Source organism: Sebastes fasciatus, chromosome 17, assembly GCF_043250625.1.
Source record: "Sebastes fasciatus isolate fSebFas1 chromosome 17, fSebFas1.pri, whole genome shotgun sequence".
In the NCBI taxonomy this organism is placed as follows: Eukaryota; Metazoa; Chordata; class Actinopteri; order Perciformes; family Sebastidae; genus Sebastes; species Sebastes fasciatus.
This window is the reverse complement of record NC_133811.1, coordinates 3,446,336-3,456,335: the sequence shown is the minus strand read 5'-3', so window position 1 is coordinate 3,456,335 and position 10,000 is coordinate 3,446,336. Positions and strand designations below refer to the sequence as shown.

The 10,000-nt window shown below is 42.8% G+C and overlaps 18 non-coding genes across 18 annotated transcripts; 9 read left to right on the top strand and 9 right to left on the bottom strand.

The window, feature by feature from the left end:
* Window positions 1-124: 124 nt before the first annotated feature.
* On the top strand, window positions 125-243 carry LOC141755547 (5S ribosomal RNA). The gene has a single exon (XR_012591244.1). It is a non-coding gene; the product is annotated as a 5S ribosomal RNA (ribosomal RNA).
* Window positions 244-559: 316 nt separating this feature from the next.
* On the bottom strand, window positions 560-678 carry LOC141755590 (5S ribosomal RNA). The gene has a single exon (XR_012591285.1). It is a non-coding gene; the product is annotated as a 5S ribosomal RNA (ribosomal RNA).
* A 596-nt stretch (window positions 679-1,274) lies between these two features.
* Window positions 1,275-1,393, top strand: LOC141755121 (5S ribosomal RNA). The gene has a single exon (XR_012590832.1). It is a non-coding gene; the product is annotated as a 5S ribosomal RNA (ribosomal RNA).
* A 298-nt stretch (window positions 1,394-1,691) lies between these two features.
* On the bottom strand, window positions 1,692-1,810 carry LOC141755613 (5S ribosomal RNA). The gene has a single exon (XR_012591308.1). It is a non-coding gene; the product is annotated as a 5S ribosomal RNA (ribosomal RNA).
* Window positions 1,811-2,406: 596 nt separating this feature from the next.
* Window positions 2,407-2,525, top strand: LOC141755120 (5S ribosomal RNA). The gene has a single exon (XR_012590830.1). It is a non-coding gene; the product is annotated as a 5S ribosomal RNA (ribosomal RNA).
* Window positions 2,526-2,823: 298 nt separating this feature from the next.
* LOC141755588 (5S ribosomal RNA) lies at window positions 2,824-2,942 on the bottom strand. Its single transcript, XR_012591283.1, has one exon. It is a non-coding gene; the product is annotated as a 5S ribosomal RNA (ribosomal RNA).
* Window positions 2,943-3,538: 596 nt separating this feature from the next.
* On the top strand, window positions 3,539-3,657 carry LOC141755119 (5S ribosomal RNA). Its single transcript, XR_012590829.1, has one exon. It is a non-coding gene; the product is annotated as a 5S ribosomal RNA (ribosomal RNA).
* A 298-nt stretch (window positions 3,658-3,955) lies between these two features.
* On the bottom strand, window positions 3,956-4,074 carry LOC141755535 (5S ribosomal RNA). Its single transcript, XR_012591233.1, has one exon. It is a non-coding gene; the product is annotated as a 5S ribosomal RNA (ribosomal RNA).
* A 596-nt stretch (window positions 4,075-4,670) lies between these two features.
* LOC141755118 (5S ribosomal RNA) lies at window positions 4,671-4,789 on the top strand. Its single transcript, XR_012590828.1, has one exon. It is a non-coding gene; the product is annotated as a 5S ribosomal RNA (ribosomal RNA).
* Window positions 4,790-5,105: 316 nt separating this feature from the next.
* On the bottom strand, window positions 5,106-5,224 carry LOC141755117 (5S ribosomal RNA). The gene has a single exon (XR_012590827.1). It is a non-coding gene; the product is annotated as a 5S ribosomal RNA (ribosomal RNA).
* Window positions 5,225-5,820: 596 nt separating this feature from the next.
* Window positions 5,821-5,939, top strand: LOC141755546 (5S ribosomal RNA). Its single transcript, XR_012591243.1, has one exon. It is a non-coding gene; the product is annotated as a 5S ribosomal RNA (ribosomal RNA).
* A 316-nt stretch (window positions 5,940-6,255) lies between these two features.
* Window positions 6,256-6,374, bottom strand: LOC141755371 (5S ribosomal RNA). The gene has a single exon (XR_012591076.1). It is a non-coding gene; the product is annotated as a 5S ribosomal RNA (ribosomal RNA).
* A 596-nt stretch (window positions 6,375-6,970) lies between these two features.
* Window positions 6,971-7,089, top strand: LOC141755116 (5S ribosomal RNA). The gene has a single exon (XR_012590826.1). It is a non-coding gene; the product is annotated as a 5S ribosomal RNA (ribosomal RNA).
* Window positions 7,090-7,387: 298 nt separating this feature from the next.
* LOC141755612 (5S ribosomal RNA) lies at window positions 7,388-7,506 on the bottom strand. Its single transcript, XR_012591307.1, has one exon. It is a non-coding gene; the product is annotated as a 5S ribosomal RNA (ribosomal RNA).
* A 596-nt stretch (window positions 7,507-8,102) lies between these two features.
* LOC141755545 (5S ribosomal RNA) lies at window positions 8,103-8,221 on the top strand. The gene has a single exon (XR_012591242.1). It is a non-coding gene; the product is annotated as a 5S ribosomal RNA (ribosomal RNA).
* A 316-nt stretch (window positions 8,222-8,537) lies between these two features.
* LOC141755114 (5S ribosomal RNA) lies at window positions 8,538-8,656 on the bottom strand. The gene has a single exon (XR_012590823.1). It is a non-coding gene; the product is annotated as a 5S ribosomal RNA (ribosomal RNA).
* A 596-nt stretch (window positions 8,657-9,252) lies between these two features.
* LOC141755585 (5S ribosomal RNA) lies at window positions 9,253-9,371 on the top strand. Its single transcript, XR_012591280.1, has one exon. It is a non-coding gene; the product is annotated as a 5S ribosomal RNA (ribosomal RNA).
* A 316-nt stretch (window positions 9,372-9,687) lies between these two features.
* LOC141755370 (5S ribosomal RNA) lies at window positions 9,688-9,806 on the bottom strand. The gene has a single exon (XR_012591075.1). It is a non-coding gene; the product is annotated as a 5S ribosomal RNA (ribosomal RNA).
* Between the last annotated feature and the right edge of the window lie 194 nt (window positions 9,807-10,000).

The window sequence follows — 10,000 nt, the reverse complement described above, 5'->3', positions numbered from 1 at the left end:
TTGTCATTATAGTGAGAATATCTGTTTGTGTTCCTGACAATCTGCAGCTGCTACCTGTATGGGCAGAATACCAAAACGTTGTGTTACAGCATCTTTAAATGGCCTTTTTGTTGCTGCAAATGTTGCTTACGGCCATACCACCCTGAACACGCCCGATCTCGTCTGATCTCGGAAGCTAAGCAGGGTCGGGCCTGGTCAGTACTTGGATGGGAGACCGCCTGGGAATACCAGCTGCTGTAAGCTTTTTCACTTCTCTTTTACAAACTGCACAGGGCGCTGCTGCTTCTTCGATGGACACTGCTTCTTCGATGGACACTGGCAGGCACTGATGAAAATCAATAGAATGGTGTACACACAATGTCAATGCTTTACAAAGATTTTTTAAAGAGCAGATCACGAGTTACAAGTGTATATCATTATATCATAAACTAATTAGAAGCTGATCAATTTCACTCAGAAAAATTTTGTAGGAGCGAGGAATGATGAAATTCAACATCCAGAGACAAGCTGCTCTGGTTTTCAAAGTCTCCACCGTGCTGTTTGGAAAGAGAAGTGAAAAAGCTTACAGCACCTGGTATTCCCAGGCGGTCTCCCATCCAAGTACTGACCAGGCTCGACCCTGCTTAGCTTCCGAGATTAGACGAGATCGGGCGTGTTCAGGGTGGTATGGCCGTAAGCAACAGCACTGGTGACAAAACGGCCCTTTATAGATGTCTATCACTGCCGCCGTGAACGCCTGTGTGCATTTCTGCTCATAGGGACATTAGCATATTTACAGAACTTCTGGGCAAGGAGCTCTGATTACAGTGACACAGTTTCCCCACATGAATGATAAACACTATCTACGACAGAGGTGAGATTGTAACTACGCTGCTTGAATGCAGGTTTGAGGTGCTTTTTTCTATTTTATGCTACTTTATACTTTATTTTACAGGGATAGATTGGAGTTTTTACTCCACTACGTTTGTGATTGTTATTGCGACTTTGTACATTTAGATTTGACATTTAAAACGTGATTGTTTCAGAAAATATGGCGCAGCATGATACTTGAAAATGCTGCTTACACAGCAATACTGCAGTGATAATAATCCAATAATAGTTTTAGCCTGTAACAATGTAACACTGACAGAGTTTCTTACAAAGGCCATTTTTGTCATTATAGTGAGAATATCTGTTTGTGTTCCTGACAATCTGCAGCTGCTACCTGTATGGGCAGAATACCAAAACGTTGTGTTACAGCATCTTTAAATGGCCTTTTTGTTGCTGCAAATGTTGCTTACGGCCATACCACCCTGAACACGCCCGATCTCGTCTGATCTCGGAAGCTAAGCAGGGTCGGGCCTGGTCAGTACTTGGATGGGAGACCGCCTGGGAATACCAGGTGCTGTAAGCTTTTTCACTTCTCTTTTACAAACAGCAGAGGGCGCTGCTGCTTCTTCGATGGACACTGGCAGGCACTGATGAAAATCAATAGAATGGTGTACACACAATGTCAATGCTTTACAAAGATTTTTTAAAGAGCAGATCACGAGTTACAAGTGTATATCATTATATCATAAACTAATTAGAAGCTGATCAATTTCACTCAGAAAAATTTTGTAGGAGCGAGGAATGATGAAATTCAACATCCAGAGACAAGCTGCTCTGGTTTTCAAAGTCTCCACCGTGCTGTTTGGAAAGAGAAGTGAAAAAGCTTACAGCACCTGGTATTCCCAGGCGGTCTCCCATCCAAGTACTGACCAGGCCCGACCCTGCTTAGCTTCCTAGATAAGACGAGATCGGGCGTGTTCAGGGTGGTATGGCCGTAAGCAACAGCACTGGTGACAAAACGGCCCTTTATAGATGTCTATCACTGCCGCCGTGAACGCCTGTGTGCATTTCTGCTCATAGGGACATTAGCATATTTACAGAACTTCTGGGCAAGGAGCTCTGATTACAGTGACACAGTTTCCCCACATGAATGATAAACACTATCTACGACAGAGGTGAGATTGTAACTACGCTGCTTGAATGCAGGTTTGAGGTGCTTTTTTCTATTTTATGCTACTTTATACTTTATTTTACAGGGATAGATTGGAGTTTTTACTCCACTACGTTTGTGATTGTTATTGCGACTTTGTACATTTAGATTTGACATTTAAAACGTGATTGTTTCAGAAAATATGGCGCAGCATGAAACTTGAAAATGCTGCTTACACAGCAATACTGCAGTGATAATAATCCAATAATAGTTTTAGCCTGTAACAATGTAACACTGACAGAGTTTCTTACAAAGGCCATTTTTGTCATTATAGTGAGAATATCTGTTTGTGTTCCTGACAATCTGCAGCTGCTACCTGTATGGGCAGAATACCAAAACGTTGTGTTACAGCATCTTTAAATGGCCTTTTTGTTGCTGCAAATGTTGCTTACGGCCATACCACCCTGAACACGCCCGATCTCGTCTGATCTCGGAAGCTAAGCAGGGTCGGGCCTGGTCAGTACTTGGATGGGAGACCGCCTGGGAATACCAGGTGCTGTAAGCTTTTTCACTTCTCTTTTACAAACAGCAGAGGGTGCTGCTGCTTCTTCGATGGACACTGGCAGGCACTGATGAAAATCAATAGAATGGTGTACACACAATGTCAATGCTTTACAAAGATTTTTTAAAGAGCAGATCACGAGTTACAAGTGTATATCATTATATCATAAACTAATTAGAAGCTGATCAATTTCACTCAGAAAAATTTTGTAGGAGCGAGGAATGATGAAATTCAACATCCAGAGACAAGCTGCTCTGGTTTTCAAAGTCTCCACCGTGCTGTTTGGAAAGAGAAGTGAAAAAGCTTACAGCACCTGGTATTCCCAGGCGGTCTCCCATCCAAGTACTGACCAGGCTCGACCCTGCTTAGCTTCCGAGATTAGACGAGATCGGGCGTGTTCAGGGTGGTATGGCCGTAAGCAACAGCACTGGTGACAAAACGGCCCTTTATAGATGTCTATCACTGCCGCCGTGAACGCCTGTGTGCATTTCTGCTCATAGGGACATTAGCATATTTACAGAACTTCTGGGCAAGGAGCTCTGATTACAGTGACACAGTTTCCCCACATGAATGATAAACACTATCTACGACAGAGGTGAGATTGTAACTACGCTGCTTGAATGCAGGTTTGAGGTGCTTTTTTCTATTTTATGCTACTTTATACTTTATTTTACAGGGATAGATTGGAGTTTTTACTCCACTACGTTTGTGATTGTTATTGCGACTTTGTACATTTAGATTTGACATTTAAAACGTGATTGTTTCAGAAAATATGGCGCAGCATGATACTTGAAAATGCTGCTTACACAGCAATACTGCAGTGATAATAATCCAATAATAGTTTTAGCCTGTAACAATGTAACACTGACAGAGTTTCTTACAAAGGCCATTTTTGTCATTATAGTGAGAATATCTGTTTGTGTTCCTGACAATCTGCAGCTGCTACCTGTATGGGCAGAATACCAAAACGTTGTGTTACAGCATCTTTAAATGGCCTTTTTGTTGCTGCAAATGTTGCTTACGGCCATACCACCCTGAACACGCCCGATCTCGTCTGATCTCGGAAGCTAAGCAGGGTCGGGCCTGGTCAGTACTTGGATGGGAGACCGCCTGGGAATACCAGGTGCTGTAAGCTTTTTCACTTCTCTTTTACAAACAGCAGAGGGCGCTGCTGCTTCTTCGATGGACACTGGCAGGCACTGATGAAAATCAATAGAATGGTGTACACACAATGTCAATGCTTTACAAAGATTTTTTAAAGAGCAGATCACGAGTTACAAGTGTATATCATTATATCATAAACTAATTAGAAGCTGATCAATTTCACTCAGAAAAATTTTGTAGGAGCGAGGAATGATGAAATTCAACATCCAGAGACAAGCTGCTCTGGTTTTCAAAGTCTCCACCGTGCTGTTTGGAAAGAGAAGTGAAAAAGCTTACAGCACCTGGTATTCCCAGGCGGTCTCCCATCCAAGTACTGACCAGGCCCGACCCTGCTTAGCTTCCTAGATCAGACGAGATCGGGCGTGTTCAGGGTGGTATGGCCGTAAGCAACAGCACTGGTGACAAAACGGCCCTTTATAGATGTCTATCACTGCCGCCGTGAACGCCTGTGTGCATTTCTGCTCATAGGGACATTAGCATATTTACAGAACTTCTGGGCAAGGAGCTCTGATTACAGTGACACAGTTTCCCCACATGAATGATAAACACTATCTACGACAGAGGTGAGATTGTAACTACGCTGCTTGAATGCAGGTTTGAGGTGCTTTTTTCTATTTTATGCTACTTTATACTTTATTTTACAGGGATAGATTGGAGTTTTTACTCCACTACGTTTGTGATTGTTATTGCGACTTTGTACATTTAGATTTGACATTTAAAACGTGATTGTTTCAGAAAATATGGCGCAGCATGATACTTGAAAATGCTGCTTACACAGCAATACTGCAGTGATAATAATCCAATAATAGTTTTAGCCTGTAACAATGTAACACTGACAGAGTTTCTTACAAAGGCCATTTTTGTCATTATAGTGAGAATATCTGTTTGTGTTCCTGACAATCTGCAGCTGCTACCTGTATGGGCAGAATACCAAAACGTTGTGTTACAGCATCTTTAAATGGCCTTTTTGTTGCTGCAAATGTTGCTTACGGCCATACCACCCTGAACACGCCCGATCTCGTCTGATCTCGGAAGCTAAGCAGGGTCGGGCCTGGTCAGTACTTGGATGGGAGACCGCCTGGGAATACCAGGTGCTGTAAGCTTTTTCACTTCTCTTTTACAAACAGCAGAGGGCGCTGCTGCTTCTTCGATGGACACTGCTTCTTCGATGGACACTGGCAGGCACTGATGAAAATCAATGGAATGGTGTACACACAATGTCAATGCTTTACAAAGATTTTTTAAAGAGCAGATCACGAGTTACAAGTGTATATCATTATATCATAAACTAATTAGAAGCTGATCAATTTCACTCAGAAAAATTTTGTAGGAGCGAGGAATGATGAAATTCAACATCCAGAGACAAGCTGCTCTGGTTTTCAAAGTCTCCACCGTGCTGTTTGGAAAGAGAAGTGAAAAAGCTTACAGCACCTGGTATTCCCAGGCGGTCTCCCATCCAAGTACTGACCAGGCCCGACCCTGCTTAGCTTCCGAGATCAGACGAGATCGGGCGTGTTCAGGGTGGTATGGCCGTAAGCAACAGCACTGGTGACAAAACGGCCCTTTATAGATGTCTATCACTGCCGCCGTGAACGCCTGTGTGCATTTCTGCTCATAGGGACATTAGCATATTTACAGAACTTCTGGGCAAGGAGCTCTGATTACAGTGACACAGTTTCCCCACATGAATGATAAACACTATCTACGACAGAGGTGAGATTGTAACTACGCTGCTTGAATGCAGGTTTGAGGTGCTTTTTTCTATTTTATGCTACTTTATACTTTATTTTACAGGGATAGATTGGAGTTTTTACTCCACTACGTTTGTGATTGTTATTGCGACTTTGTACATTTAGATTTGACATTTAAAACGTGATTGTTTCAGAAAATATGGCGCAGCATGATACTTGAAAATGCTGCTTACACAGCAATACTGCAGTGATAATAATCCAATAATAGTTTTAGCCTGTAACAATGTAACACTGACAGAGTTTCTTACAAAGGCCATTTTTGTCATTATAGTGAGAATATCTGTTTGTGTTCCTGACAATCTGCAGCTGCTACCTGTATGGGCAGAATACCAAAACGTTGTGTTACAGCATCTTTAAATGGCCTTTTTGTTGCTGCAAATGTTGCTTACGGCCATACCACCCTGAACACGCCCGATCTCGTCTGATCTCGGAAGCTAAGCAGGGTCGGGCCTGGTCAGTACTTGGATGGGAGACCGCCTGGGAATACCAGCTGCTGTAAGCTTTTTCACTTCTCTTTTACAAACTGCACAGGGCGCTGCTGCTTCTTCGATGGACACTGCTTCTTCGATGGACACTGGCAGGCACTGATGAAAATCAATAGAATGGTGTACACACAATGTCAATGCTTTACAAAGATTTTTTAAAGAGCAGATCACGAGTTACAAGTGTATATCATTATATCATAAACTAATTAGAAGCTGATCAATTTCACTCAGAAAAATTTTGTAGGAGCGAGGAATGATGAAATTCAACATCCAGAGACAAGCTGCTCTGGTTTTCAAAGTCTCCACCGTGCTGTTTGGAAAGAGAAGTGAAAAAGCTTACAGCACCTGGTATTCCCAGGCGGTCTCCCATCCAAGTACTGACCAGGCCCGACCCTGCTTAGCTTCCGAGATCAGACGAGATCGGGCATGTTCAGGGTGGTATGGCCGTAAGCAACAGCACTGGTGACAAAACGGCCCTTTATAGATGTCTATCACTGCCGCCGTGAACGCCTGTGTGCATTTCTGCTCATAGGGACATTACCATATTTACAGAACTTCTGGGCAAGGAGCTCTGATTACAGTGACACAGTTTCCCCACATGAATGATAAACACTATCTACGACAGAGGTGAGATTGTAACTACGCTGCTTGAATGCAGGTTTGAGGTGCTTTTTTCTATTTTATGCTACTTTATACTTTATTTTACAGGGATAGATTGGAGTTTTTACTCCACTACGTTTGTGATTGTTATTGCGACTTTGTACATTTAGATTTGACATTTAAAACGTGATTGTTTCAGAAAATATGGCGCAGCATGAAACTTGAAAATGCTGCTTACACAGCAATACTGCAGTGATAATAATCCAATAATAGTTTTAGCCTGTAACAATGTAACACTGACAGAGTTTCTTACAAAGGCCATTTTTGTCATTATAGTGAGAATATCTGTTTGTGTTCCTGACAATCTGCAGCTGCTACCTGTATGGGCAGAATACCAAAACGTTGTGTTACAGCATCTTTAAATGGCCTTTTTGTTGCTGCAAATGTTGCTTACGGCCATACCACCCTGAACACGCCCGATCTCGTCTGATCTCGGAAGCTAAGCAGGGTCGGGCCTGGTCAGTACTTGGATGGGAGACCGCCTGGGAATACCAGGTGCTGTAAGCTTTTTCACTTCTCTTTTACAAACAGCAGAGGGCGCTGCTGCTTCTTCGATGGACACTGGCAGGCACTGATGAAAATCAATAGAATGGTGTACACACAATGTCAATGCTTTACAAAGATTTTTTAAAGAGCAGATCACGAGTTACAAGTGTATATCATTATATCATAAACTAATTAGAAGCTGATCAATTTCACTCAGAAAAATTTTGTAGGAGCGAGGAATGATGAAATTCAACATCCAGAGACAAGCTGCTCTGGTTTTCAAAGTCTCCACCGTGCTGTTTGGAAAGAGAAGTGAAAAAGCTTACAGCACCTGGTATTCCCAGGCGGTCTCCCATCCAAGTACTGACCAGGCCCGACCCTGCTTAGCTTCCTAGATAAGACGAGATCGGGCGTGTTCAGGGTGGTATGGCCGTAAGCAACAGCACTGGTGACAAAACGGCCCTTTATAGATGTCTATCACTGCCGCCGTGAACGCCTGTGTGCATTTCTGCTCATAGGGACATTAGCATATTTACAGAACTTCTGGGCAAGGAGCTCTGATTACAGTGACACAGTTTCCCCACATGAATGATAAACACTATCTACGACAGAGGTGAGATTGTAACTACGCTGCTTGAATGCAGGTTTGAGGTGCTTTTTTCTATTTTATGCTACTTTATACTTTATTTTACAGGGATAGATTGGAGTTTTTACTCCACTACGTTTGTGATTGTTATTGCGACTTTGTACATTTAGATTTGACATTTAAAACGTGATTGTTTCAGAAAATATGGCGCAGCATGATACTTGAAAATGCTGCTTACACAGCAATACTGCAGTGATAATAATCCAATAATAGTTTTAGCCTGTAACAATGTAACACTGACAGAGTTTCTTACAAAGGCCATTTTTGTCATTATAGTGAGAATATCTGTTTGTGTTCCTGACAATCTGCAGCTGCTACCTGTATGGGCAGAATACCAAAACGTTGTGTTACAGCATCTTTAAATGGCCTTTTTGTTGCTGCAAATGTTGCTTACGGCCATACCACCCTGAACACGCCCGATCTCGTCTGATCTCGGAAGCTAAGCAGGGTCGGGCCTGGTCAGTACTTGGATGGGAGACCGCCTGGGAATACCAGCTGCTGTAAGCTTTTTCACTTCTCTTTTACAAACTGCACAGGGCGCTGCTGCTTCTTCGATGGACACTGCTTCTTCGATGGACACTGGCAGGCACTGATGAAAATCAATGGAATGGTGTACACACAATGTCAATGCTTTACAAAGATTTTTTAAAGAGCAGATCACGAGTTACAAGTGTATATCATTATATCATAAACTAATTAGAAGCTGATCAATTTCACTCAGAAAAATTTTGTAGGAGCGAGGAATGATGAAATTCAACATCCAGAGACAAGCTGCTCTGGTTTTCAAAGTCTCCACCGTGCTGTTTGGAAAGAGAAGTGAAAAAGCTTACAGCACCTGGTATTCCCAGGCGGTCTCCCATCCAAGTACTGACCAGGCCCGACCCTGCTTAGCTTCCGAGATCAGACGAGATCGGGCGTGTTCAGGGTGGTATGGCCGTAAGCAACAGCACTGGTGACAAAACGGCCCTTTATAGATGTCTATCACTGCCGCCGTGAACGCCTGTGTGCATTTCTGCTCATAGGGACATTAGCATATTTACAGAACTTCTGGGCAAGGAGCTCTGATTACAGTGACACAGTTTCCCCACATGAATGATAAACACTATCTACGACAGAGGTGAGATTGTAACTACGCTGCTTGAATGCAGGTTTGAGGTGCTTTTTTCTATTTTATGCTACTTTATACTTTATTTTACAGGGATAGATTGGAGTTTTTACTCCACTACGTTTGTGATTGTTATTGCGACTTTGTACATTTAGATTTGACATTTAAAACGTGATTGTTTCAGAAAATATGGCGCAGCATGATACTTGAAAATGCTGCTTACACAGCAATACTGCAGTGATAATAATCCAATAATAGTTTTAGCCTGTAACAATGTAACACTGACAGAGTTTCTTACAAAGGCCATTTTTGTCATTATAGTGAGAATATCTGTTTGTGTTCCTGACAATCTGCAGCTGCTACCTGTATGGGCAGAATACCAAAACGTTGTGTTACAGCATCTTTAAATGGCCTTTTTGTTGCTGCAAATGTTGCTTTCGGCCATACCACCCTGAACACGCCCGATCTCGTCTGATCTCGGAAGCTAAGCAGGGTCGGGCCTGGTCAGTACTTGGATGGGAGACCGCCTGGGAATACCAGCTGCTGTAAGCTTTTTCACTTCTCTTTTACAAACTGCACAGGGCGCTGCTGCTTCTTCGATGGACACTGCTTCTTCGATGGACACTGGCAGGCACTGATGAAAATCAATAGAATGGTGTACACACAATGTCAATGCTTTACAAAGATTTTTTAAAGAGCAGATCACGAGTTACAAGTGTATATCATTATATCATAAACTAATTAGAAGCTGATCAATTTCACTCAGAAAAATTTTGTAGGAGCGAGGAATGATGAAATTCAACATCCAGAGACAAGCTGCTCTGGTTTTCAAAGTCTCCACCGTGCTGTTTGGAAAGAGAAGTGAAAAAGCTTACAGCACCTGGTATTCCCAGGCGGTCTCCCATCCAAGTACTGACCAGGCCCGACCCTGCTTAGCTTCCGAGATCAGACGAGATCGGGCATGTTCAGGGTGGTATGGCCGTAAGCAACAGCACTGGTGACAAAACGGCCCTTTATAGATGTCTATCACTGCCGCCGTGAACGCCTGTGTGCATTTCTGCTCATAGGGACATTACCATATTTACAGAACTTCTGGGCAAGGAGCTCTGATTACAGTGACACAGTTTCCCCACATGAATGATAAACACTATCTACGACAGAGGTGAGATTGTAACTACGCT